The sequence below is a fragment of the Sorex araneus genome, chromosome 2 (genome assembly GCF_027595985.1).
Source record: "Sorex araneus isolate mSorAra2 chromosome 2, mSorAra2.pri, whole genome shotgun sequence".
In the NCBI taxonomy this organism is placed as follows: Eukaryota; Metazoa; Chordata; class Mammalia; order Eulipotyphla; family Soricidae; genus Sorex; species Sorex araneus.
In genome coordinates, this window is record NC_073303.1 from 307,931,131 (window position 1) to 307,956,549 (window position 25,419).

General features: G+C 38.1%; 1 protein-coding gene across 4 annotated transcripts in view; it reads left to right on the forward strand.

Moving 5' to 3' along the window:
* The window catches only part of TNIK (TRAF2 and NCK interacting kinase), a 460,339-nt gene that overhangs the window by 126,396 nt on the left and 308,524 nt on the right, over positions 1–25,419 (forward strand). The window lies entirely within an intron of this gene.

Below are 25,419 nucleotides of genomic sequence, written 5' to 3' on the forward strand. Positions count from 1 at the left end.
ATAATTTTATGCCTGTTCCCCAATAGGTAGGAGCATCAGTTATTTATAAAATGTCTTGTTTAGTTTTTATCTCATGGATCTCATGTTATTTGCATCAAATATGGAATAGGATCCTGCCATCTCATGTTTCATCTGTGAAGTGTAATGAATTAAAGAGTTGCCACAGGAGCCCAAAGAGAAGACTTCTAATTCCAGCTCCACATTTGAGTCACTGGGCAAAGGAATGTCTCTTGTGTGATAAAGGTTCTTTTCCTTGTCTTTTCCCTTGAGAGAAGTCTCTGCTTTCTTATTTCTATTCTGGAGTTTTGTTGACCGTTTATTCACTTATTCAGCATCAGTCTTCCTAATGGTCATTTATTATCTGGTTGGCATTTGTAGTCCACCTTTTATTTGAAATGTTTGGATTTCTTTAATTCAAAGTGCTTTTATTCTAATCGCCTCAATTAATTGCCAAATAACTTGATACACAACACCCTTGTGCCTTGTACTTTTTATTTCTCAGACCCCGTTAATGACTTGGTGATTACAAGGCAGTGTCAAGTAATTAAACCATCTATAGTTACTATGTAATTACCATTATTTGAGGGTTATTTGTAGCCTAAAAAATGAAAATCTGCCAGGACTACAGGCACAGAATTTAAGGCTATGCAAAGTTTGAACCATTTTGTTCATGAGAAACACTTGAGACTCTTTGAAAGAGTAACCAATTAATTGAGGTTCTGACATTTTATTTCTTTATTTGATCTTATGTCTTTTAAGGGCTAACCTTAAATTTTATTAAAATTATAATTTTTACATATTATAATTTAAATATTCAAATATTTTGTGTGTATACAAATAAATACCTGCTATTGTAAAAGCAGATATCTAGTCTCTAGTGAGGAAGAGCCTTGAAAGTGAGTGGGATAATGAGGTAAGAGGTGGGGTTGAAGTGTAATGCAAGTTGTCCTGTGTTGTGGTCTTGGGCATGGTATCTGATCTTGGTCCTGATGCTTACTTTCCAAGGGAATGCACAGGGCTGGAGCACAGCGGGTAGGGCATTTTCTTGCACATGGCCAACCCAGGTTTGATTCCCAGCATCCCATATGGTACCCTGAGCACCGCCAAGAGTAATTCCTGAATGTACAGCCAGGAGTAACCCCTGTGCATTGCCCGGCATGACCCCAAAAGCAAAAAACAAAACAAAACAAAACAAAACCAAACCAAGGGAATGCCCAGAACCCTTATGTCCCTTTGTTCCCATCTACACCAGAGAAAGCAAAAGAACAATTAGCTCGCTGAGAAATTCTAATTAATACAAGATAGTTACCCTCACATTAGATATCAACAATATTATCTTTCTAAACTTCTAGAAATTACTTGAACTCTGTAGTCTATCTAAGGGGAGAAGGATTTCTTTTGTTTGAGAAAAACCTTCCATTAATAGCATCAAATAGCCCATTGGGACATACAGTCTATGTTAGGCCACATGCATTGATCTGGTTTACACTTTTCTCCAGGGTTTTTTTTTTTTAGAAATTTAGTTTTGGCCTGTGTATTACATTCATGAAGGCTTAAGAGACTCTAAGACAAATTTGCTAAAAATGCCACTACTTATTTTTAGCTTTCTCTTTTTCTATATGCACAAATATAATTGAAATATATAATAATACAAAGTTTTTCATTTTAATATGCAGTTTACTAGCATTAAGTATCTTCACTTCTAGAATTTTTTCTCCTACTAAAAGTGAAATTGTGTCTCCAACAAACAGTCAATTCTTATTTTTTCTTTACTCCCTCACAACCTGCACCTGGATTAAAAAAATAAAAAACTTTCAGTCTATACAATTCTAGAGGTGGTGGTTTGTTGGGCATTTCTCATCCTGTTGATTCTCCAGCATGCCTGGAGTGGCCCTGACCTCTCCTCTGTCTTCCTATGTGCCAGCATTCCTCACGATGACTCACTCATAGACCACTTTCTTCTCTTCGTGCTGACCAATTTGGATGCCTCTTATTCTAAGAAGCAAAAACTGTTGAAGCCCTGTTTTTTTTCCCCCTACCTTTTTTCAGGCCTAAATAAAATAATCCTTCTTAGAAGTAGAGGTCGAGGTCCTGAAAGGATCTGCAAGCATTCTGTGTGAATCCTGGAAGTATTCATTTTTCTCTATTAAAGTGTTCTGGACTATGGTTATTTTCTTAATCATCTTACAAATGAGATTCTCCTTTGCCTTTACAGGTATCCGATATTTTCTTTTTTAAGCAAGAAAAGTATTTTTTCATCAGTAACTCCAATCTGCCATACCATAGAATGTTCTGGATGAAGGGTGATCGGGCTCTGCCTTGTGAAGCCTCCTTTCAGCAATACACCAGCCCCTGACACTCTCCTTCTCAAGCAATCCCCAGAAGTGTCCGTCTCAGGTTTTGGCATATCACCCAATGTCAGATTCCTCATGCTATCACCCTGTTTCCCCTCCAGTCTCATTTTTATCCCATACTGACTCCTACCATGTGCCTCAGTGCTACCACATTGCTTTTTTTCTATTTCTGGCCACTCAAACTACTCTGCATGCCTAAAACTTGGTCAAGTGGTATTCTCTCCCCAGACCTCAGTGCACTTCTTCTGCTGCATTGTTCTCCCTGTTTTCTAAGGCAGATCCTACTCTAAACTCAGATACCTTAAAGTCTGAACATCACCCTACTGTTTATCTGACACCAACACAGAGTAAGGGTTCAGAATAACAAGTCGAGAGATCATTCTATACCTGCTCCTTTCATTCTGATTGACTTCACTTAGCATGATACCATCATGTAGTTCCATCCATGTTGCTGCAAGGAGCATGATTTTGTTCTTTCTTAGAATTGCTTATGTCCCATTATAAATATATACCTCAACTTCTTGATTCATTCATTTGTAGTTGGGCATTTGGGTTGTTTCCATATATTGTTTGTTATACTAAGTGCAGTGATGAGCATAGCTTTGCGTCTCAAATTAATGTTTTTGTGTTCGGGGGATGATGCCAAGGAGTGGTATTGTTGGATCATATATTGTGTTGAGTGAAGTGAGTCAAAATAATCATCTCTATTTTAAAGGTAAAAATCTGCGCTATGAGTACATGAATGACTTACCTGGAGTCACAAGTAGTCACCATGGTCAAGTAACCTAGAATTTCTAGATTCCACTCACAAATTTCTCTTGAACAAATCTATAGGCATAAAATTTTCTGTAAAAGTTTGGCAAGGACTGGTTCTGCCCTGTCCCGGAATTACATGGTTAGAATTCGTTTAAAAGCAATGCCTGATTGGTCTGAATTTATGATGTAAGTCAGTTATGCTATAACTTGCTTCAATCTGTAGTTATTTCCATACCCATATCCAAAATTCTTAATTATGATTAGTAACATGGTCATTAATCACCAATTTTTTACAACACAGGGAAACTTATTTTGTATAACAAACAGAATCAGCTTTTCTAGAAAGATAAGAAGGGTGTTCTTTTCTACCTACAAAAAAAAAAAGAAAGGAAAAAAGATAGATCACCTTGGGTTAGTTAGGTTTTATGATGTGAAAGCGATCATTTGAAAAAATTAGGTGCTATGTTTTTGTGATTTGTTTCTAGTAGGAGACTGAGGGAATAGTATATTTCTAGACTTCTTCAAAAATCAGTTTGTGTAGCCAGGTGCAGAACTTTTTTTTTTTTTGAAAGTCTCTGCAATCAGACTGAAGCTTGATAAATGTTTGTTGAATTGAATTGATTTATTCGCTCAGCTGCAGTTGTGTACTTTTGAGAGCAAATGGATGGATCTTACTGCTCTGGAAACCATGCAAATATTTGCCAGGTGCGTAGTCTGTACTTTTCTCTATTCTGAGCAGAGGGAAGATCAGCTACCAGTAACCTAGTGTGGTTCTGTGGCAAATTGCTTACTTTTAAAGTACTTCCTTTTAAGGGAAGTCCAGGTTTATGTGTTTGGGATGGAGTGTAAGGCATGAAATTGAAACAGGATGCAAGGAAAGAATTCCTGAGTAATGTAATTGAGAGTGTCCTGGCTACATTATTAAAATACGATTTATTGCATAATCTATCATAAATGTAAGTCAGTAAAGATTGTTCATTTCTGTTCCTAAGAAGGAATCATACCATTTTTTGTAGGGGACATATTTTTGTGTAGGGAATTGATAACCCAAGAACACTTGTTGGTGTCTCTAAAGGTTATTATCAGCTAGTTCCAAGGCATTTACCCACATTTATGTCATTTTTCCCATATGTTATACAATAAAAGTTAGTGAAAATATAGGACAATAAACCCTTTGTGGAGGGAAAAGGGCATACTTGATTTATATTCTTAAAAAAATCAAATTAAGCAAATTTTGATTTTGCCCAGATAACCTTTTAGCAACTTCAGCAGAAGATGAGGAATGTTCAATTACCTAAATGTTTACTGCATTTTGTTCTGCCATTTTGTGCCCACTTATATGGTCAGAGGGACACTTCAGAACTTTCAGAGCTTTTCATTTCCTGAAGAAACTTATCAGAGAAGTTAAACATGAAAATTGAACATGGAAGGGAGGGGAAGTGGGTGCCCCTGCCCTTGATCTAGATCATTCCAGCTCCAATATTCTGCAGCAGTATGAAACACTGTTGGGGAGTAGAACATAGCAGGAACAGATAGTTAATATTGCTTATAGCCATCCTCTTTCTTCGATCTCCAGTTTATCTTATTTAGGACAAGACTTCTTCGGACAAGACTCATGCCCACAATTAATTATCTGAATAAATATGCTATACATTTAAGGTGTAAGCAAGAAAATAGTGTCAGTAGGGGTGGATTGGTGAATGCAAAATAGGAAAGAGAGTAAAAAGGTGGGAGGGAGGGAGAGAGGGAGACATAAAGGGAAAAAAATAAAAGTCAGTCAAAAAGGGCCTAAACAAAACCACAACCTCTGAAACAAGAAGCTCTTTTGTTTACCTGTTGTTTGTCCTTCCAGATGTACAGGATATTTGTGTATACCTGGTTAGGTTGATGAGTCAAATGCACCTTTTGAAATTGACCTATATACTGTGCAATCTGCTCTTAGTTCTCTCTCAGATCCATGCACTTGTGAATACCAAAAAGTGAGATAGGTACTGGAAGCATTTTCCATCACACCCCCCTGCTCTGCACTTACATCATCCCTCAACATTCTGTTGTTTGCGTGTGCACGTTATCGGTGCTGAGGGAATGCAGCCATCTTCTGTGCATTTGTATCTAGGGAACATCTTTGTATTTCAAAGACAGTGTTATGTTGTAATTCTAATAATCAAATCTGGAGATTAGTAGGGATTATGCTGACTGGGTGTATGAGCATGTAGAGGCTTCAGCATCACAATCGTTATTCAGGATCTTGTTCCTCAGGAAGGGTGTGAAGAAGCCTAGGCTTTTAGTCTGTCCAGAACTCTTGGTTGAAAGCCTCCATCTGCTCTCTGAGAACTCAGTTATGGTAGAGAGGTGGAACCATGCTTCCTCCAGAAACACAGTTCAGGGAACTGACTTGTGTGGGTGCTGTGAGTTTGTGGGCATATGAGGACAGCTACTGTGTCTCTGTGGCTATTTCCAAAATAACTGTGTGTGTTGTGTGTGTGTGTGTGTGCGCGTGCATGCATGCATGTGTGTGTGTTGGAGTGAAGCAGGGAATTCGTAAATACAGTTAAATCAGTAAATGTTTTGAATTAGAATAAAAGCAATTAAGTGTTAGTGGTGAATATTAGTTAAAAAATGAGTAGACATACAAGGATATATTATCTACCTGGTGTTTTTATTGAACTCTGAACTTTAATAGAATTAGAATTGTCTCCAAGAGTAGGGAACAGTCAAGGACAATTCTTTTTCTGGTAGTATATTGTAAATAAACGTGCCCTGAAAATTTGGTCTTATTAGATTAGTGACACTGTGTGTGTGTGTGTGTGTGTGTGTGTGTGTGTGTGTCTGTGAGAGAGAGACAGGGAGGTATTGGGTGGGATTTGAAAAGTGGAGGATTATTGTAAAAATTATTCATAATAATATTATTATGTATGTAGCACAGATGACTGGAGTGATAGCATAGCAGGTAGGGCGTTTGCCTTGCATGCGGCCGACCTGGGTCTGATTCCTCCATCCCTCTTGGCGAGCCTGGGAAGCTACCAAGGATATCTCGCTTGCACGGCAGCACCTAGCAAGCTACCCATGGTGCATTGATTTGTCAAAAACTACTAGTAACAAGTCTCACAGTGGAGACGTTACTGGTGCCTGCTCGAGCAAATCAATGAACAATGGGATGACAGTAGCACAGCGGGTAGGGCATTTGTCTTGCACGCAGCCAACCCAGGTTCGATTCCTCTGTCCCTCTCAGAGAACCCAGCTAGCTACTGAGAACATCTCCCTGCAGGGCAGAGCCTGGCAAGCTCCCTGTGGCGTATTTGATATGCCAAAGACAATAGCAAGTCTCACAATGGAGACGTTACTGGTGCCCGCTCGAGCAAATTGATGAACAATGGGACAATAGTGCTAGAGTGCTAAGAAATAACAAATATCAAATTTGTTCTGATTAGGAACTGGACACCCTAGTGAAATGCCCACAGTCTGAAAGCTAGCTTCCTAGCAGATCGTAGCCCCACAAGCCTTGTCCTGGTCAGTATCCTGGGACTCCTTATCAGGGAAGAATGTTGCTATCTTTCTCTACTCAACCTTAGAGACTGAGATGTGTCCAGAATGCTTGGTTAAACATCCTTAGACCCCTACCCCTCACCCTGCCCTCCTCTCCCAACCCCACCCCCAAACACACACAAATCTGGAGTCCTCTTGTGGTGAGGAGTTTCAGAAATTTAACATATGCTCGAGTGGCAATTGTGGGCTTATGTTACTCTTTCAAGGTCAAGGGCTGATCTTGTTCTGCTAATGATAAGGAAGAGTTGACACGTAAGCACAGACAGTTCTGCATAAGTAGAGCACCTTATGACCATTCTGTCAAAGATTCCCTTTTACAGGGTCATGAAATAGATACTTATTATCCCCGCCCTACTGATGCAGGGCCTGAGCTTTGAAAAGTTTGTTCTGGTTACATTAACAATAAGTGGGAACCACCTAGAGTTGAACCCACCTATGACATTTTGATATTGGAAACTTTGCAGATATAAATCTTCCAGAGGACAAAGGCCTGGTGGGAGCCAGCTGTGCCGCTCGAGAGTTTGTGGACTACTTGTTAATTAAAAAAATTCTTGCTTAGCCCAAAGTACCTTCTCTTATTCTTTGGATGCCTTTTAAAGTGGAAATCATGCTGATAAACATTACTTGCTTTACTTGATAAATAAAATTATCTTTTCTGATAATTCTTTATTGGTAGGAAAGAGTTATCCTGCTGCTTTTGCAAGACCTAGTAATTCTCCCAACATGTTGAAGTATATGTTTTTAAAAATATCCCTCTTAACAGGAGAGAGGTGGCTTAAAGATAAGAACCTAGCCATATTATGTTGCAATTCTAGAAGGTTCTTCAGTTTATGTCAATCAAATAACCTTGACACCACTTCTACATTTCTGAGTACATTAAAATCTTATTAACTTTCAGAGAGAAAGCTTGGGTTGAACTTGACCTTTTAAAGAGCCTTCAGGAAAAATTTTAGTAGGCAATTTAAGACTATAAACAGAAGTTTAAGAAGTTTGTTGAAAAACCTCTGCCCTCAAGTACCCCCAGGTATATTAAAGCAGCAGTTTACTTATTCCTATTGATATGCTAATCACAAGTTGTACTTTAATATTGAAACATTTCCTCTAGAGGAATTTGTACTGCATGTACTTGGTTTATTAAAATATACAGTGAAAGAGTTATTTACATAGTGGTACTAACGCTTGCATTCAAAGCAGTCTGAGTTAGAGAAGCTTAAGTGAGTAGTAAATGCATTTATGTCAGAGATTTGCCATTTTTGGAGAATTTGGAGTCTGTGGTTGCTATTCTTTGGGTAAATGGACACAGGAAAAGCGCGGCTCAGTTAAATCCGTGATATCACGTGGTACCCAAATATTTAGGGTGTGCCCTTGGAATCCCCTGAGCACCACAAGGTTGTCCCTGCATATTTAATTTTGGGAACCATGAAATTGGACTGAGTACTAATGATCATTTGATTACGCATAACACCTTTCTCAATAAAAAGAGGGAGAACATCCAGCTTCAGGATGGGCTGAGGCTGGAGATAGGACACAGAGTTCTGTTCGTGTTGAACTCCTCCACCAAAAAACAAGACAGTGTTATCAAGGCCTTAGTTTTTAGTGCTGTGAAGTTTATCATTCTCCACAGAGATCAGTCATGCATGGATAAGTGGAGAGAGAAGGCATGTCTTCTCTGCTCTGGCAATACTGGGAAACACGACATGAAGATGGAGAAGACGTAGGTGACCGTTACACGCAGACTTTGAGACATAGGTTACTTGAAATATAGGTTACTAGTTGGCACCACAGACTATCTGTGGTGAAAATCCAAAAACGCTGTCCCCTAAAATATAAACTGTCTCTAATGGTATTATCTTTGACATAGAAATGAAGGAGAGTATGAGGACATGAGGTTGGGAGCTAGAGAGATAGAACAGCAGGTAAAGCATCTGCTTTGCATGTAGCCAACCCAGGTTCAATCTACAGCACCAGCATCACTTTTGGTTCTATTCTACCCAGCACTACAAAAGTGATCCCTGAGCACAGGGCCAGAAGCAAGATCTGAGTTAAACCAAGTGTGCCCCCCACCCCCACCATAATAAAGAACAAAACCAAAATGAACCACTTTCTTCTCAAAATAAAGATTCAACTGCACCTAACAGAAGAGTAAATAAACATATGCATATGTAGTACATTCCTCATGAGGATTAAATAAGATAATAAACAAACTTCATTTAGAAGCATTTCACAAGCATTAAATAAAATAATACATAAACTTCATTTAGAATAAAATAAGTGCTCAAAAAATTAGACTTATTTTTCTGTGCATAATATAAAATGTATTTAAAGGATAAAGTTTCTTTAGCTGTTCCTTTTTAAAAGTAACAGAACTTTAAACTTTTTGTGTAGAAATAGTTCACTTTCTGTTACTTATTTAAATTTAATCATTAATTTTTCTCAGCCAAATTTATTTCAAGAAGAAATAAGATTAACCAGAAAAGCACATCTGAGAATGGTTTTCCTAACCAGGTGCAGTTCTTCAATCTCGTAAATTGTTTTAAGAATGTTTTCATTCAGGGAGTTAAGATAAACTGTCATGTAGCTCAGAAAATTCTTTAAAATCCCTCATCAAAACACCCAGTTCCTTATCTAGATTCAGAGTAAAAATAAATATTGACTACCAGATTAGTTCAGTTTGTACAAGTTTGTTAGAATGCAGAGGTTAAAAACTGAATTTGAGTCTAAGTAGACTTGTGTTTAAATTCTGATAAAAGCTGCAATGTTTGTGCATACATTATGAGGTTAGCCAACAGGATAGTTAATATTGGCAGGGATTAATAAACTAATTGAGAATGTTACCCTTATTAAAAATGTTTGCAATGATGCTGCAGTCCATGCCTTACTTATTTTGTTATTCTTCTGAATGTTCATGAACATTTTCCTTTGCACAACTCTTCTTCTAGTTTCTTGTGGGGAAATGTCTGTTAGCTCTTAGAAACAACACAACGCTTTCTGTTTGGGGGAGTAGATAAATCTCTTCTCCCTCAGTTGAAAATACTTAGACATTTAAGAAAAAAAAATAAAACTCTTAACTTTTTTTTTAAGGTCCTGGATGTTACTTGCTTCTGTTTTAACAATGACTGCATGTATGCAGTAGGGAACTGAGGCTTTTGAAATGGATTGATGTAAATACTTGTGGGGAAAATTTTCTCATACTTTTCCAACATGTAAATAAACTAAAATGGAATGAATTATTGGAATGTTAGACATGAAGACAAAAATTAGTTTGACTTTCCCTCTTCCAGGTTTAGCAGGATCAGAGGCAAGAAGTTTTGCAGAAATGTATCACATTCATGTTAAGCAAGGCTAACCAATTTAATTGTGAGAGAATTTTCTTTTGGGAATAAGAAGTAGGTTTCTTCCAGACCAGGCAGTGATTACTTTAAACCCTAGGACTATATGACTTTTAGCAATATGATCACAGCTGATAGAACTTGACTTGCTGATCTCATTTTTATCTGAATGTCCTATTTTTGTGGGAATCTTTATCAATTATCTGTGTCAATTGCTGTAAAATGCAAGCATTATGTAGAATCAATTTATATTTTCATCAAAAAAAGGACTTTGTTTTTACCAACAAATATTTCTTGATTTTTAAAAAATATTGTTGTTACTGTTTTTGGAACATTGAAAATATGTGACTTATGAATTCTAAAACAAATGATTGTTGTAATTTACAATTTAATTAAGCCACTAGACCATTAGCTTAAAATACTAATTTTCCATTAAGTTGGTGGTGGAAATTCTTGCTATTTTGTTGGGAGATACAGAGAACATCTGATTTATATGGCAACCTTTTGGGTGTTCTAGTGGAATTTGGTATTTCTCAAGATGCAGTCATTCAGACTCTTTGGGTGTGTGTAGGGGGGAGATAATCTTTCCAACACCTGTAATTTTTTTACTCCTAATTTTGTAAAATTATGTTTACAAATATTTTGCTACCATAAATGGGAATCCCTGTTTCATTTTGTTGTTGTTGTTGCTGTTGTTGTTGCGAGGGGTATCAACCCAGAGTCTCATATATTTGACACATTGGCTAAACCCATGGGTCTCATTTTGGTCCAGAAAAACATTATATACAACTACATCATAAAACATAGTCCATATTCTTCAAATTCAAAATATTGTTATTATGAGATCTGATAAATCAAACAAAAGTCTTCCCTGAGTGCTGTGTGTATTGTGTAGCAAGCACACTCCCATGGTTTATCCTATAGATTCTTTTTCTATCCTCCAACATTCCACTCTGAGTTTCTTTGATGATGATTAATCAATAAACTAAGACTGTGGACAGGCACAACTTCCCTGGCTGGTACAGATGCTCAAATAGGACAACCCAACCTCTACGGAAAAAAATAGAATCAGAATCAAAGAAAGTATGAACCAAGTGAAGAGGAACAAAAGTTGATGAGCAGCACAGCTAAGTGGCTTCATAACTAAATAAAATATTTTAAAAAGATATCCATGTATATGTTGTACTTCTATATTATAGATTTTAGTTATTGATGTAACAACTGGTTTTTACTGCTTATTTCCTTTCATGTCCCAACTTGTCTACCGAAGCCACAACTTTTGATGGACAGATTTAAGACTTTTCTTGTAATCCCATACTTTCTGTTTCAAACTATCAGTTTTCTGTCGACTTCTTTTTTGTGTATAAAACCAAATTCATATATAAATGCTTTTTTCTAATAGTATTTTAGCTATTTTCCTTTGAATGAATATGAATAAAAATATCTCCAAAATGAAAAATTCAGTGTATGAAAGTATTTTCCAAAACTTACCAGTTGTTTGCTGTTTTATAAATCATTACTTTTGACAAATATTAATAATAATTCCCAATAAACTTTTACTTTTTCCTTACTGTTTCCTCATTTTCACTTACTTATTTAAGCCTACACCTAAGGCTTATCGTCCAGTGGGTGAAACTGTAAATTAACAGAATTAAATCCTTATATGGATTATATCCAAATTTGACTTTTACAAATATAGGTTAAATAGTGATTTTGAATATTATTTTATTTATTTTAATTGACCTCTATTGATATGCTTGGGAGAAAAAGGTATGTGTTATGGGGATTGACCTTAAGACCTTGCATATGTGCCCTGCCACTTTAAGCCTTATCTCTAAATATTATTATTTAAACTACTTTCAAATAATGGATTTTTAATATACATAGTGCAACAAATGCACGTACCTACATATAACAGCTTACATAAGTTACAGTGTTTAGCAGTTTTAGCAACCAGAGTAAATCAGTTAGAAATTGAAAACACAACCTGATTATATAATTTGGTTAAGGTAATTGGCAAATTCAAATTAACTTGTATCATTGTATAACACCTTCCTTTACAACTTGCATGAGACCTTTGCAAATGAGGCATATAACTGTTGTGATATTACCACAGTTCATAAATTGACCGTAAATTACATGCTATACTATATAAAATAGAATTAAGGTCTCTAATCAATGAAATGATTTGGTGGCCCTATCCTAATAAGGTAAGCTTTCAGAATGATGTCTACAGATCAGGGAGATTCCCTTCTGCTAAGCTTTAATATGTCTTCTTTGTTAACTATTTAGTTCCGTTTCAAAGATATTAATTCTAAAAACCACATGAACTTTTACATGAATAGGTAGTGTCAGGTGATCAACCCTGATAACCCTAAATTTAAGCTTTATGAGTCCTTTATCATGCCTTTATACTTTATTTTGATCTGGGAAACAGAAAACATTGATGTCATCCTAATCTGTATTTGTTGCAATGTGTTATACAACAATCAAAATGAATACAATTAATTCCATTAGCCTTCAGGAGGTGTAGGAAGGAAGGGAGGGAAGGAGGAAGGAAAGAAGGAAGGAAGGAAGGAAGGAAGGAAGGAAGGAAGGAAGGAAGGAAGGAAGGAAGGAAGGAAGGAAGGAAGGAGAAGGAAGGAGAGAAAAGAAGGAAAGAGACAGTAGTAAATACATTTAAAAATTTAGAAAAAATTTTAAATGTATTTACTTTTTTACTGAATGACCATAAATTACAAATTTAGACAGATATTTGTGATTGAGTTTCAGGCATAGTGTTCCAGCACCAGTCTCTTCACCAGTGTTCACTGCCATCTACCAGTGACCCCAGTTTCCTTCCTGCCCCCCAGCCTGCCTCTATGGGAAGAATATTTCAAAGGATCATTTACTCCTTTTAAAAAAGCACTAATCATGAAAGGTCCTACACATCAGAACCATTCATACCAGTGAAATATTCCTCTTATCACTGATAACTGCTCTAGAATGATCAATAAAAGTAATTTTCTTGGTGAAATAAAAAAAAAAACAAGTACCACAGTTCATCAAATCATAGTGGTATTGAACCACAAGAGTGTAGGAACCAATCAGTGTCACCTGTAATATGAGATTTTTACCAGCACAGCAGAAGGCCCTGGGTTACTTTCATAGATCTCAAACTCCATTAAAATGTTTTTTAAAATTTGAGTTTACAATTCCTTGGTAAAAATATATATATTTAAAAACATAATATTATCTAATAAAACATTTTCTTCAACCTAGGAGTACATTAGGGCTCAAAACATGTTGTCTTGAGATGTACTAAAGATGTGATGGTTATTTTTATTAAAACACTTGAAAACAGCATTGGAAGGAATGATACTCAGCCCTGCTTCCTTTATAGTAGAAATAAGTCTTCAATATGAAGAAAAGTTTCCTTCTGCATGAAGGAGAGGAGACTTCTCATCACCACAAACATTTCAAGGCCCCTTTTGCTTGTTTAAATTCTGCCAGATTCCTCTTTGAGATAAGTGAATAAATCTATGTATTGTTGTCTTCGTTTTTCGAGTATGTAATCAAGGTCATTTCAAGGGCTCGATATTTCCATAGCCCCTCCATAAACAAGAGGTAAATTGGTCTTTTTCTTCTGTTCATCTCTTGTGAGTGAGTTTAATTGTTAGGCCTACACAAAGAACCTGTGCGGGAAATTCTACCCTCCAGGCAATTGTTTTCTCCTAATGTTAAAATTAACCAACCATGGCTAGAGCCATAGCACAACGGATAGGGCGTTTGCCTTGCACGTGGACGACCGGGGTTTGATTCCTCCATCCCTCTCAGAGAGCCCGGAAAATTACCGAGAGTATCCTGACTACACAGCAGAGCTTGGCAAGCTCCCCATGCCAAAAACAGTAACAGCAAATCTCACAATTAAGACGTTACTGGTGCCCACTGGAGCAAATCGGTGAACAGGATGACAGTGCTATGACAGTGATACAGTGCTTACATCTAAGCAATTATGACTGTTCTATAGCTAAAAAAAGCGAAAACAACACCCTACCCGCTGCGCTTTGATGTAAAACGAACTTAATTCTTACAGAAAGGTAGAGTTTCCTATGCACAATTTGTGGCTTTCTGCTTCTAGTTGGCATAATCTCAGGTGCACCCAGAAGCTTCTTTCTCTAGTTAGGAAACACGGGCATAGGGTATTTCAGGCTAAGAGAGTTTTGTTGTTTGTTTCGTTTCCATTATACAACGTTATGGTCAAGGAAAGAAGGGCTGATGATGAATTTACTTACTGCTAACAACAAATGAACTACAGATACTTATCCTAGTGCTGTATTAGCTATGAATAGGCAGTCGTAAGGTAAACACACAGTAGGAATTTGAGACGAGCTCGAAAGAGTCAGTGCAGCACCAGTGAGTTGCAAGCTCACTTATAAACACACCCTTTGCTCTGGGCCCAGAGTGAGTGATTTAGAATCGCTTAGTTATTTCTAGCAGTGAGGAAGAACAGTCACTCAGGATGACACTAAAATTCTTCTTTTCACCTGCTCCTTTTAAGGAAGTCACTTCTAGAAGTTTCTTTAGTATTAAGAGGAGGATGGCTTTTTTTTTTTTCCTCTTTGGCCTCTCATTACTGTCTTATCCAGGACAGGCTATTATAAAGCTTTTTGTTTGTGAGGTTAGTTCTCTGATTTCTAACTTCCCCTCTCAAACCTAAATGCCACACTTGCAGTTCTCCCAAATTGCTGCTGCTGCTATTCAGATGACTTCTTGGTATTGTATGTTAAATGCGAGGATCTTTATTTAGGTGCCTTGCTCTCTTGAAAAGAAAATACTAATGAGTCACCAGTTTGCTGATTTCTTTGTAGGTGTGACCAGCTAAGTGCACTGATGTTGGAGTTGAATCAGAAACTCATGTAACACTATAAATGTAACACTTTATATGTAACACTATACTTTCTTTAGGGTTTTTCTCACAGAGGACAAACTCTATAGGCACTGTGGGCTAGAAAAGCAAGAATCCATCTGCCCCTTAGAGCAGTCTGCCTGTGAAAGACAGAGAAATGCTGTGCTTTGTGAGTTTGGTGCTTGGGTTTGGTTTCCTTGCAATCTCCCCTTAATCTCCCACTGCCGCACAAATGAATAATGTGAAAACATCCTTAGGACCCTAAAAATCAAGTAGAAGTTACCCGGATGTGTTTAAAAATATTTTTTTCAGGTGCCAACGATTAAATTCAGGGTTTTACATGCTAAAGCATGTATTCTACCACCAAGTTATATCCCTGGTCCAAAAAAAAGTTAATTGATAAAACACTGGTTTATAACATTGTATATGTTCAGGAACAGAGCATTAAAAGTGTGTATGTACTGCATATGTTCATCACTGAGGTCTGATTTCTTTGCTTGGGAATAGCTCTGTGGTGGAGCTGGTTATCTTGCAGGCATGAGGCTGGGAATTTGATGTCTGCTAAACCCATACATCTCCCAGTGTGATGCTTATGGCATTACCGTTTGATGCCTGTGGTGCCACACTCACGGTAAGTAAGTTCTGGTGTACCACAACCAAGTGTATGATGTTGTGTGTTAGCAAAACAGCAGCAAAGGGAAGGGAAGGGTGGGATGTCTAGGCCATTTATTACTATATTTTGACCCCTTTGTTTTGTTCCCCTGCCTGTGTACTACAGAGAAATCACTAGAGTCTTTATGTTTCTGTATTGGACTAATTTCAGTGAGTGCAAAACCCTCAAAGTACATATATGCTTTTCAGAATGGCAGTGTGTGTGTGTGGGTATGTGTGTGTACACACATTTATGTATTGTACAACTTTTTATCCACTCATTGACAGATATCAGTGATATTAGAACTGTAGCACTGTCATCCGTTTGTCCATCAATTTGTTAGAGCGGGCACCAGTAACGTCTCCATTGTAAAACTTGTTACTGTTTTTGGAATATTGAATACCCCATGTGTACGGGATACTCTCGGTAGCTTGCCTGGCTCTCTGAGAGGGACGGAGGAATTGAACCCAGGTTGGCTGCGTGCAAGGCAAACACCTTGTCTGCTATCGCTCCAGTCCATTAATGATATTAATGACATTAATATATCAAATCATTTCATATCTTCTCAATTTAAATACATTACCAAGTCTGTGGACTTTCTTTTCTTTTTTCCCCCCTTTTCCTTTCTTTTCTTTTCTTTTTTCTCAGTGTGCTCAACTGTTTAATTTTAGTTTTAAATTTATTATTTTGTGTTATGTATTTACAATAGTTTTGACACTTGTGATCTTGGTGTACATAGTTCTCTCACTTCACAACCTCCATACTGCCTATGACTGCCCACTTATGCAATGAGTCAGCCACTACTTTCTTTCTTCTTCTTTTTTTTTTTTTTTTGCTTTTGGTGATGCACAGGGGTTACTCCTGGCTCATGCACTCAGAAATTATTCGTGGTGGTGCTCAGGGGACCCTATGGGATGCTGGGAATCAACCCAGGTGAGCCACGTGCAAGGCAAATGCCCTACCCACTGTGCTATCGTTCCAGCTCACAGTGACTACTTTCTTTTTTTTTATAAATTTTTTAAATTTTATTGAATTACCGTGAGATAATTACAAGCTGTCATTTTTTTTTTTTCTTTTTGGGTCACACCCAGCGATGCTCAGGGGTTAGTCCTGGCTTTGCACTCAGGAATTGCTCCTGACAGTGCTTGGGGGACCATATGGGATGCCGGGGATCGAACCCAGGTAGGCCGCGTGCAAGACAAATGCCCTACCCGCTGTGCTATTGCTCCGGCCCCAACAAGCTGTCATGTTTGGGTTACAATCTCACAATGATCAAACACCCATCCCTCTACCATGCACATTCTCCACCACCAACATCCCGGGTATACCCCCCCTTTCCCACCCTCCCGCTGCCTCTAAGGCAGACAATATTCCCCATACTCTCTCTCTACTTTTGGGCATTATAGCTTGCAACACAGACACTGAGGGGTCATCATGTTTGGTCCATTACCTACTTTCGGCACACATCTCCCATCCCAAATGGTTCCTCCAGCCATCGTTTTCTTAGTGATCCCTTCTCTATTCCATCTGCCTTCTCCCCTCCGCTCATGAAGCAGTCTTCCAGCTATGGGGCAATCCCCCTGGCCCTCGTATCTACCATCCTTGGGTGTCAGCCTCATGTGATGCTACCCTACACTCCACAAATGAGTGCAGTCCCTCTATGTCTGTCCCTCTCTTTCTGTCTCATTTCACTTAACATGATACTCTCCATGTTTATCCATTTATAAGAAAATTTCTCCTAACAGTTTCATAGTATTCCATTGTGTAGATGTACCAAAGTTTCTTTAACCAGTCATCTGTTTTAGAGCACTTGGGTTGTTTCCATATTTTGGCTATTGTGAACAGTGCTGCAATGAATATATAGGCACAGATGTCATTTCTACTGTGCTCTTTTGCATCCTTGGGATATATTCCCAGAAGTGGTATTGCGGGGTCATATGGAAGCTCAATTTTTAGTTTTTGAAGGACTGTCCATATTGTTTTCCAGAAAGGCTGGACCAGTCGGCATTCCCACCAACAGTGAAGGAGTGTCCCTTTTTCTCCACATCCACGCCAGCATTGGTTGCTTTTGTTCTTTTGAATGTGTGCCAGTCTCTGTGGTGTGAGATGATATGTCATTGTTGTTTTTATTTGCATCTCCCTGATGAGTAGTGATGTGGAGCATTTTTTCATGTGCCTTTTGGCTATTTGCATTTCTTTTTTGAGGAAACTTCTGTTCATTTCTTCTCCCCATTTTTTGATGGGGTTGGAGGTTTTTTTTCTTATACAATTCTACAAGTATCTTGTATATCCTGGATATTAATCCCTTATCAGATGGGTATTGGGTAAATATTCTGTCCCATTCTGTGGGCTTTTTCTGTATTTTGGCAGTGACTACTTTCTTAATGCTTCTTCGTTCCTTCTGTTTTATATCTCTACCACCACATTCTAGTTCCGGCATTAAATGTTCATCTCTCACTTTGTCTGTAATGTGCCCCTGATGTTTACCCTGCAGCCCCTGTAGTCTCCAAGTGTAGTACAGAGCAGGCATATGAAAATGTTTATTTGAACATATCAATTTCCTGCCTACAGTCTGTCAAGTGTTTTTCAGTAGCTCAAGACTACATTTAGCATTCACGGCTCTATGATGCTGTGATTGTATGTTATGTGATTAGAGAAACCTCCTTTAAATTCACAGTTATTAGTGTTGACAATCACCCTATAGAATCCAATCTAATTATGCTCTTTTAATACAGCTAACCCAGTTTAAGCCTGCTCATTTCAGGACCTTTATATGTGATATACCACTTCCTGGAATGCTCTTCTCTAATTATGTTACTTTCTCACAAAAAGCCTTTCTGCATCCCCCCAGAAGACCCTGAATTCTCTTAGCCCCCATCATATTCTTCAGGGTAACTAGTACAATCACTATAATCTTAGTTTGTAGTGATATGTACCAGTTGAATAAATGTTTTTATTTGTCTATAAGCTTTATGAGGGTAAATACTTTTCTATTTTATTCACCCTAGTATTCACAGTAGCCAACACAGTACCTGATACATACTAGATGTTCACTAAGTCAAATAATAGGTAAGGTTTTGTGCATTGATTCATGTTTAAGATGCACATAAATAAAAGATGATACTTTAGCATCCAAATCAGAAAAATTAATTATGGAACTTATCATACATTTTGAAGTAGCTTGCACGGTTATCGCAGTGGTAATAGGGAGGCAATGCGGTGTGAAGGCTCCAACCCAAGGACCTGTGCATGCCACACATGTTTTCTAACCCGGTGGGCTGTTTCCCCTGCCATTACACATGGGCAAGGATTTTTGTTCAGAATTGGTCAAGTCTATATTTTTAAGTCAGTTCTGCCTGGATTGTTCAGCTTTTAATGTCATTAATGATAACCATGTCAAGTTTGGTCAAAGAAAAGTGCTGTTCTGCATTCTATTTCCTCTGACTGAATTCCTCTCCTTAGACAGGGCTGGACTGGAGCCATAGCACAGCGGGTAGGGCGTTTGCCTTGCACGCGATTGACCCAGCTTCAGTTGCTCTGTCCCTTTTGGAGAACCAGGCAAGCTACTGAGAGTATCCCGCCCGCATGGTAGAGCCAGGCAAGCTCCCCATGGCGTATTCGATATACCAAAAACAATAACAAGTCTCACAAAGGAGAAGTTACTGGTGCCTGCTCGAGCAAATCGATGAACGGGACAACAATGCTACAGTGCTACAGTAGACAAGAATATTGCTGGCTCCTTTTTTTTCTATGCTTCTGTACTAATGTCTTTTTACTAGGAGGGCCTTCCCTTCATCACCTCCTAGAAGTAACACACCAACATCTAAACTTCCCAGTCCCTGTTTCCTTCACTATGCCTATGTATCTTTCTCTTAAGGCTAATCAACGCCTGCCTTTTATCATTCATCTATTCATTCCAGTCTCTTTCCACTTGACCATTCCTTGAAGATTTTTTTTTGATAAATGATGTTTCCTTAATATGTAGATCAATATCAGATACCTAAAACACACTGAAAGTTTGTTTTTGAGTGAATTATCATGGTGAAGAAAAAGTCAATACTTTGTCACCTTGCTTTTGAGAAAGGAGTGAGGGGTAAAAATTAAAATTTCACTTTCACTGCATGGCCTTAGCCCTTCCCCACACGTTGGATGCCCTTGATGTCTTCTCATTTGTGATGTAGGAAAAGCTTCATTGAAGTAGCTGGTGTTACTGAAGATCAAGTTCTATCCTCCAGTTTCTGGGCTTTATTTCAACCCATGACAGCCTATTAGAAAATCATAACTCATAAATATTTCGGCTTTTGGAACCTTCTTCATGAGCCTAAGATGTAACTATATACAAATACTTTTGTCAAGTGGCAAAAGTAAAAGAACTTAGGCTATTTTTGTCTAAAAATAGTACATGCTATCATTAAACAACAGCCTACTGCCTGCTCTTGTATTCAGTCCTTCTCCAGGCAAGATGCAGTACAACAAAGAAAGAGGCTGGTGGTCACAAGCCAGGACATTGCAGGGCTCATTAATTACTTGGAAAATGGTGCTTGGGTTGCAGCCAGAATCTCAAACAAAGAAAGGAAATAGCCCCTGTTCTCCAATTGATAAGTTGATATGTGAGGTAAGAATGAGAATCATTTGGGCAAGTAAAGAAGGGAGAAAAATAAAATGGAAGCAATAGTTTTGTTCAATAACAAGTATAAAATTAAGACATATTCCCAATCTCAAGAGGGTTGATTCATATCAGTTGAAAGCATGGAAATCACTATCTGCTCCCAGCCACGAGATGAATTCATTATCTCTAATAAAGGATTGGGAACACCACTTTAGAAAAAGTGTTGATGGTGTCAGAGCCTGGGCCAAATTACATGATACGTGTACAAATGAATTATTAATCTCGGCTGCTCCTAAATATCCTTGATTCTTATGACACCTATGTTGTAAATATAGAGTTAAACATCATCTCTCCAGAAAATAGAATCTTTCATTTTAGCAAGGTTAAGAATACTAAACCATCTTCACAAATTTGGTGTAATCACGTGGGAATAGTTTTAAGCAGGATGAGTGCAGTGAGGAAAATGAGAATTTAATAATATACACATATAAAGAAATGAAGAGATCATACTTAGTGGGTTAAATACCCAATTTAGATCTGATTACATTTTGGGGTAGTGTTCACATACTTAAACTTTGACTTTTAGAATTCCAGACTTTGTGAAATACCTAGGGAAGTAAGAATAAAAGTAGTTGAGTAAGTAGAAGGGGAAAGTAATCAAATGCAATTGCTTTGCATGTAGCCGACCCCAGTCCCATCCTAGGCACTGCATATGGTACTCTGAGCATAGAGCCAGGTGTATGCCATGAATACCACTGGCTCTGGTCAAGCCCTCAACTACCAAAAAGAAATGGAATGTACAATTAGTTTTGTTCAAGAACAAGTGAAGAGTTAAGATATAACAAGTGAAGAGTTGAGATATAACAAGTGAAGAGTTGAGAAACACAAAAAAAATGATTTATACCAGTTGAGTATATAATCCAACTGGTCAGATTATCTAATGTTTTATTAAAATGAGGCTGCCAGTGCATTCTTTCCTGAGTACTATTTACATGGTTCTAAGTACTAACTTGGTGTATTAGCCATAAGAGCTGCTCTGTTAGGAGAATCAAAAGTCAAAAGACACACACATGTCACTGCCACCTTTTCTACCACCACCACCACCACCACCGCCATCGCCTCTATCACCAGAAACATGCCACACTCGCCCCCAGCCCCCACCACACCACATGAACCAGAACATATACAGATCCTTGTTATTGAAAGAGATATTTTTGGAGTTTGTGGGTTATCAGGTTAAGCCATGTCCTTGGAGACAAGGTTACTTCCACTGTCCACTGAGTAATATTTTTAATTCCACTTATATGTGAATATAAATTTAAATTTAAACTTGTGCTATAGTCATGCAGAGAAAGAAATGCAGACAGTAAAGTTGCAGGCATCAGTGTGGGCATTATTTTTCAGGTTTGTTTGTTTTTTTGTGGGTGAGGAAAGGTGTAGAGAAGAGAAATAAAAGTGCTCTTTCTAGGTAAAGGCAGGCTCTCAAGTTATTTGATCAATGAATTTGAGATTGGGTCTGTCAGCATAAAGATCACCTTGGAACTTATTCAAAGTGACTGTTTTCTGGTCTCACCTTAGAACCTAAGCTCTGGGAGTGGTACCCAGCAGGCTATGTTGAATAAACCCTCCAGGAGCTGCTGTGTGCTTTAATGTTTGAGAAACACTAATGGGTGCAGACTTAATGAGTTTCATAAGTGGTATCGGAAATATAACAAGTGTAGTACATCTCTGAGTTTATTTAGATTGTTTTAAATTAATTTATTGAATCACCGTGAGAACAGTTGCAAAGCTTTTGTGTTTGAGTCTCAGTTGTACAATGATCAAATGCTCACCTCTTCACCAGTGCACATTTTCCACCACCAAAACCCCAGTATACCCCCCCATCCCATCCCTTCCCCTGCCTGTGTGGCAGATAATTTCCACATTACTCTCTCTCTCTACTTTATCACATTCAATATTTTGACACCAGTCTGACTGTTGTTATTTGGAATTTTCCCCCAACACTCAGACCTGCTGAAAAGGCAACATTAGACAAATTTTTTTCTATTGCTGGTTATGAATAGCATATGATGTCACGCGGCCTTGCAGTCTTGGAATTCTAATATTTTAATTATTAAGTCTGGAGAGATTTCTACCAAAAGCCGTTCGGTTCTGAGATTCCTTTGTGTGTCTCTGGGATCATGGCCATTAAGGAGCTTAATAAGTAGCCAAGGGCCATTAGTAGGCAGCATCTTAGGATCCTGTCCGAGTGGGGGAGGAGAAGGACTGGCTCCTCCCCTATCCTGTGAGGCCCAGCATGTGTCGTCACTGCTGGCTCGTACCTGGATTTTCCAATGAATTCTGGAAGATGGTGGTCACCAGGATCCCCAGGGAACAGGCAGAGGGACAGCACCCACTCCCATCTGGGGTGGCCTGGCGAAGGTGGCCTAATACAAAGTCCAGAGGCATTTCTGCCAGGAGCCGCTTGGTTCTGAGATTCGCAGGGGAGGGGGGATGGGGATGGGGGGCTTCGAGGACGGCATCTCAGAGTCCCATCGGGTGCTATTTAAATTATTATATGATGTCTCAAAGCAGTATAATAAAAAATTTACTCTAAACTAAGATTATTGCTTTTCTTTATAATAAAGATGCAAAAAATTGAAAATATACTGGCAAGGAGAAATATTGCTTAGAAAACTGGGTCAGGAGTTGCTATCCAGTTTTTCAGACCTCTGGGAGAAGGTCACACAACTTCAAGGAGTCCTGTTAAGCCCCACAAAGATGAGGAATTCAGCTGTGTGTTGTGGACTTTGATTTGTCGGTGGTGGAGAGATTAGTCCACACCTGGCAATTCTCAGGGTTTATTCCTGGCTCTGTGATCAGGCATCCCTCCTGGCAGTGTCCTAGAGGCCATAGGGAGGTCTGGGATCAAACCTGGATAAGTGACATGCAAGGCAGATGCTTTACCTGTTGTTCTATCTCTCTAGCCCTATGAATTTATTTATTTATTTATGTTTATTAGTGAATCACTGTAAGGTACGGTTACAGACTTACAAACTTTCGTGCTTGTGTTTCAGTCATACAATGATCGAGTACCCATCCCTCCACCAGTGCCCATTCTCTACCACCAGTTATCCCAGTATCCCTCTCCCCAGCCTTCCCCATCTCCCCCTGCCCCACCCCACCTCTGTGGCAGAGCATTCCCTTTTGTTCTCTCTCTCCTTTTGGGCGTTGTGGTTGCAATAGAGGTATTGAGTCAGCCCTATGGATTTAGTTTGGTAATGGACCTTCCTCCTTTCCATTGTAACTACCAGAAGGATAAAGACTTAATTTGGTCTGTTTTCTCACTCATGCCTGGTATACACATAGTATGCACTTTGTGAATATTATGTAATGATCTCATTGTTTTTCTGGTTCTCCTGACCCCAAATAAAGCCTTAGGATTTCTATTGGCTGTATATTATCAGAGCTGTTGTATTCTGTTTCTTTTTAATTTAGGTTGAATTTACATGCAATTAAATGTACATTTTTTAAGTTTGCACTGAATGACACTAGACAAAATGACACTATGATACTAATTTTCTTTATATTAATGGTTTCTAATTTATAACCATATTCATGGCCAAAAACTTATGGATTTTTAGTTTTGTTATATATTTTCTGATCAGAATTTGAATCAGTGCATTTTTATTAAAAAAGAAACATTAGCATCATCTAAAGTCCAATCACCTAACCCATTTTGAATAACACTTCAAAGAAAGAATAGATTGCTACATTGTGAAATTTCAAGCCCTATTGGAAGGGGAATATTTGAGTTGGGTGGGTTTCTGGTGAAGGGAAAATCTACCTGAAATCTTGAAGTCCCTTTGAGATAGCCTGAATTACTGGGTAATTATTGATAATGGTGATAATATTGGTAATTATTGATTCTACCACAATCTATGGGCTTACTTAGTAGCTTGAAATAAAATGGGAGAAAATTAAAATTCAAGTTGTATTTATCTTATTTAATTAGGCTTACTGTTAACCATAGACTAGAAATTCAGATCTTAGTGGATCAGAGGCATAAATCTAGTGTTTTGAAGGCATTTATGTTGGCTTTAGAACATTTGTAACATAAAATTTACTCTTTTTTCACATTATAAAAGTTATATTATTCTGGCTACTTATAAATATTAGAAAATGTTAATTAACATCCTTATTCATCCCCAATTCTATTAATACTGGTCAACATTATTTAAAATGTGTTTTCCCATAGTTAGAATCATTCTATATATAAAGTATTATAGCTTTTTAAGCATTATCCTATATCATCTGTACTCTTCACAAGATTTTGATAGCAGAAATAAGGCCCATGTGATTCTCTGACATATTTCATTTAACAGTTTTATTATTAATCCAAATCTGTTGCTTTTAGATCTCTGAGAATAACTTAATTCTATGGGATTTTAAAAATGTATGTATAATGTTCAAAAAAGCTTTTCTAGATATGACCAGGCAAAGACCAGTTAACACTGCCAAACAATGCAGGCTGGGAGGGGCTGGAAATGGTTCCATGAATTAGTATGTGCCAGCAAGCACACCTTGCAGGTGTTGCCAGAAGATCTTGTCTGGTTTCCAAAGTACACAATCTGAAAACTACAGCCACAGATCAGATACTGTGGGAATTTGGTATCAGGGGATTGAGGGAGTTGTTAGGTTCACTGTTGAGATGCTTGAAGACTGGAAAAGTGGGCATAAGTATCAAGACATCCTAGGAAACAGTGCAGACAATGGTCCATCTGAGATCCTGAAGCCACACACATGACCACAATGTACCCAATATTAGGAATTATGCTAGGAACTTTGGAATCCTCCATCAATATACCAAATAATTGTCTTCATTTATAAGATTGTACATTCTGGTGAGGAAAGTCTTCCTTGGGTGGGGACCGGCCAAAGTAAAGTGGAGCTATGGTTCCAGCAGAACTAGAATATCTGGTGTGTTCTAGGGCCTTCTCAGGAAAGCAGGAAGGGGCAGAGACGGTTATCAGAATGAACAGGGCCAGATGCAAACTCACAGAGAGTGTGACTCATTCATTATAGAGTCTCTGAGGAGGAGCCTGAAGTGCACCTTTTGGCCTAAGATTATTTGATCCAAACAAGGAGCTATTGCCTTAACCTCCAAATATAGGTCCAAAACTGGCACCTGGATATTGGTAATAGGTCATAGGATATTAATTTATAGCAATAAAAATATGTAATATCCCTACCTCGGAATAGGTGCTATTATACAGCAAATAGACCACTTACCTTCCATGCCACTG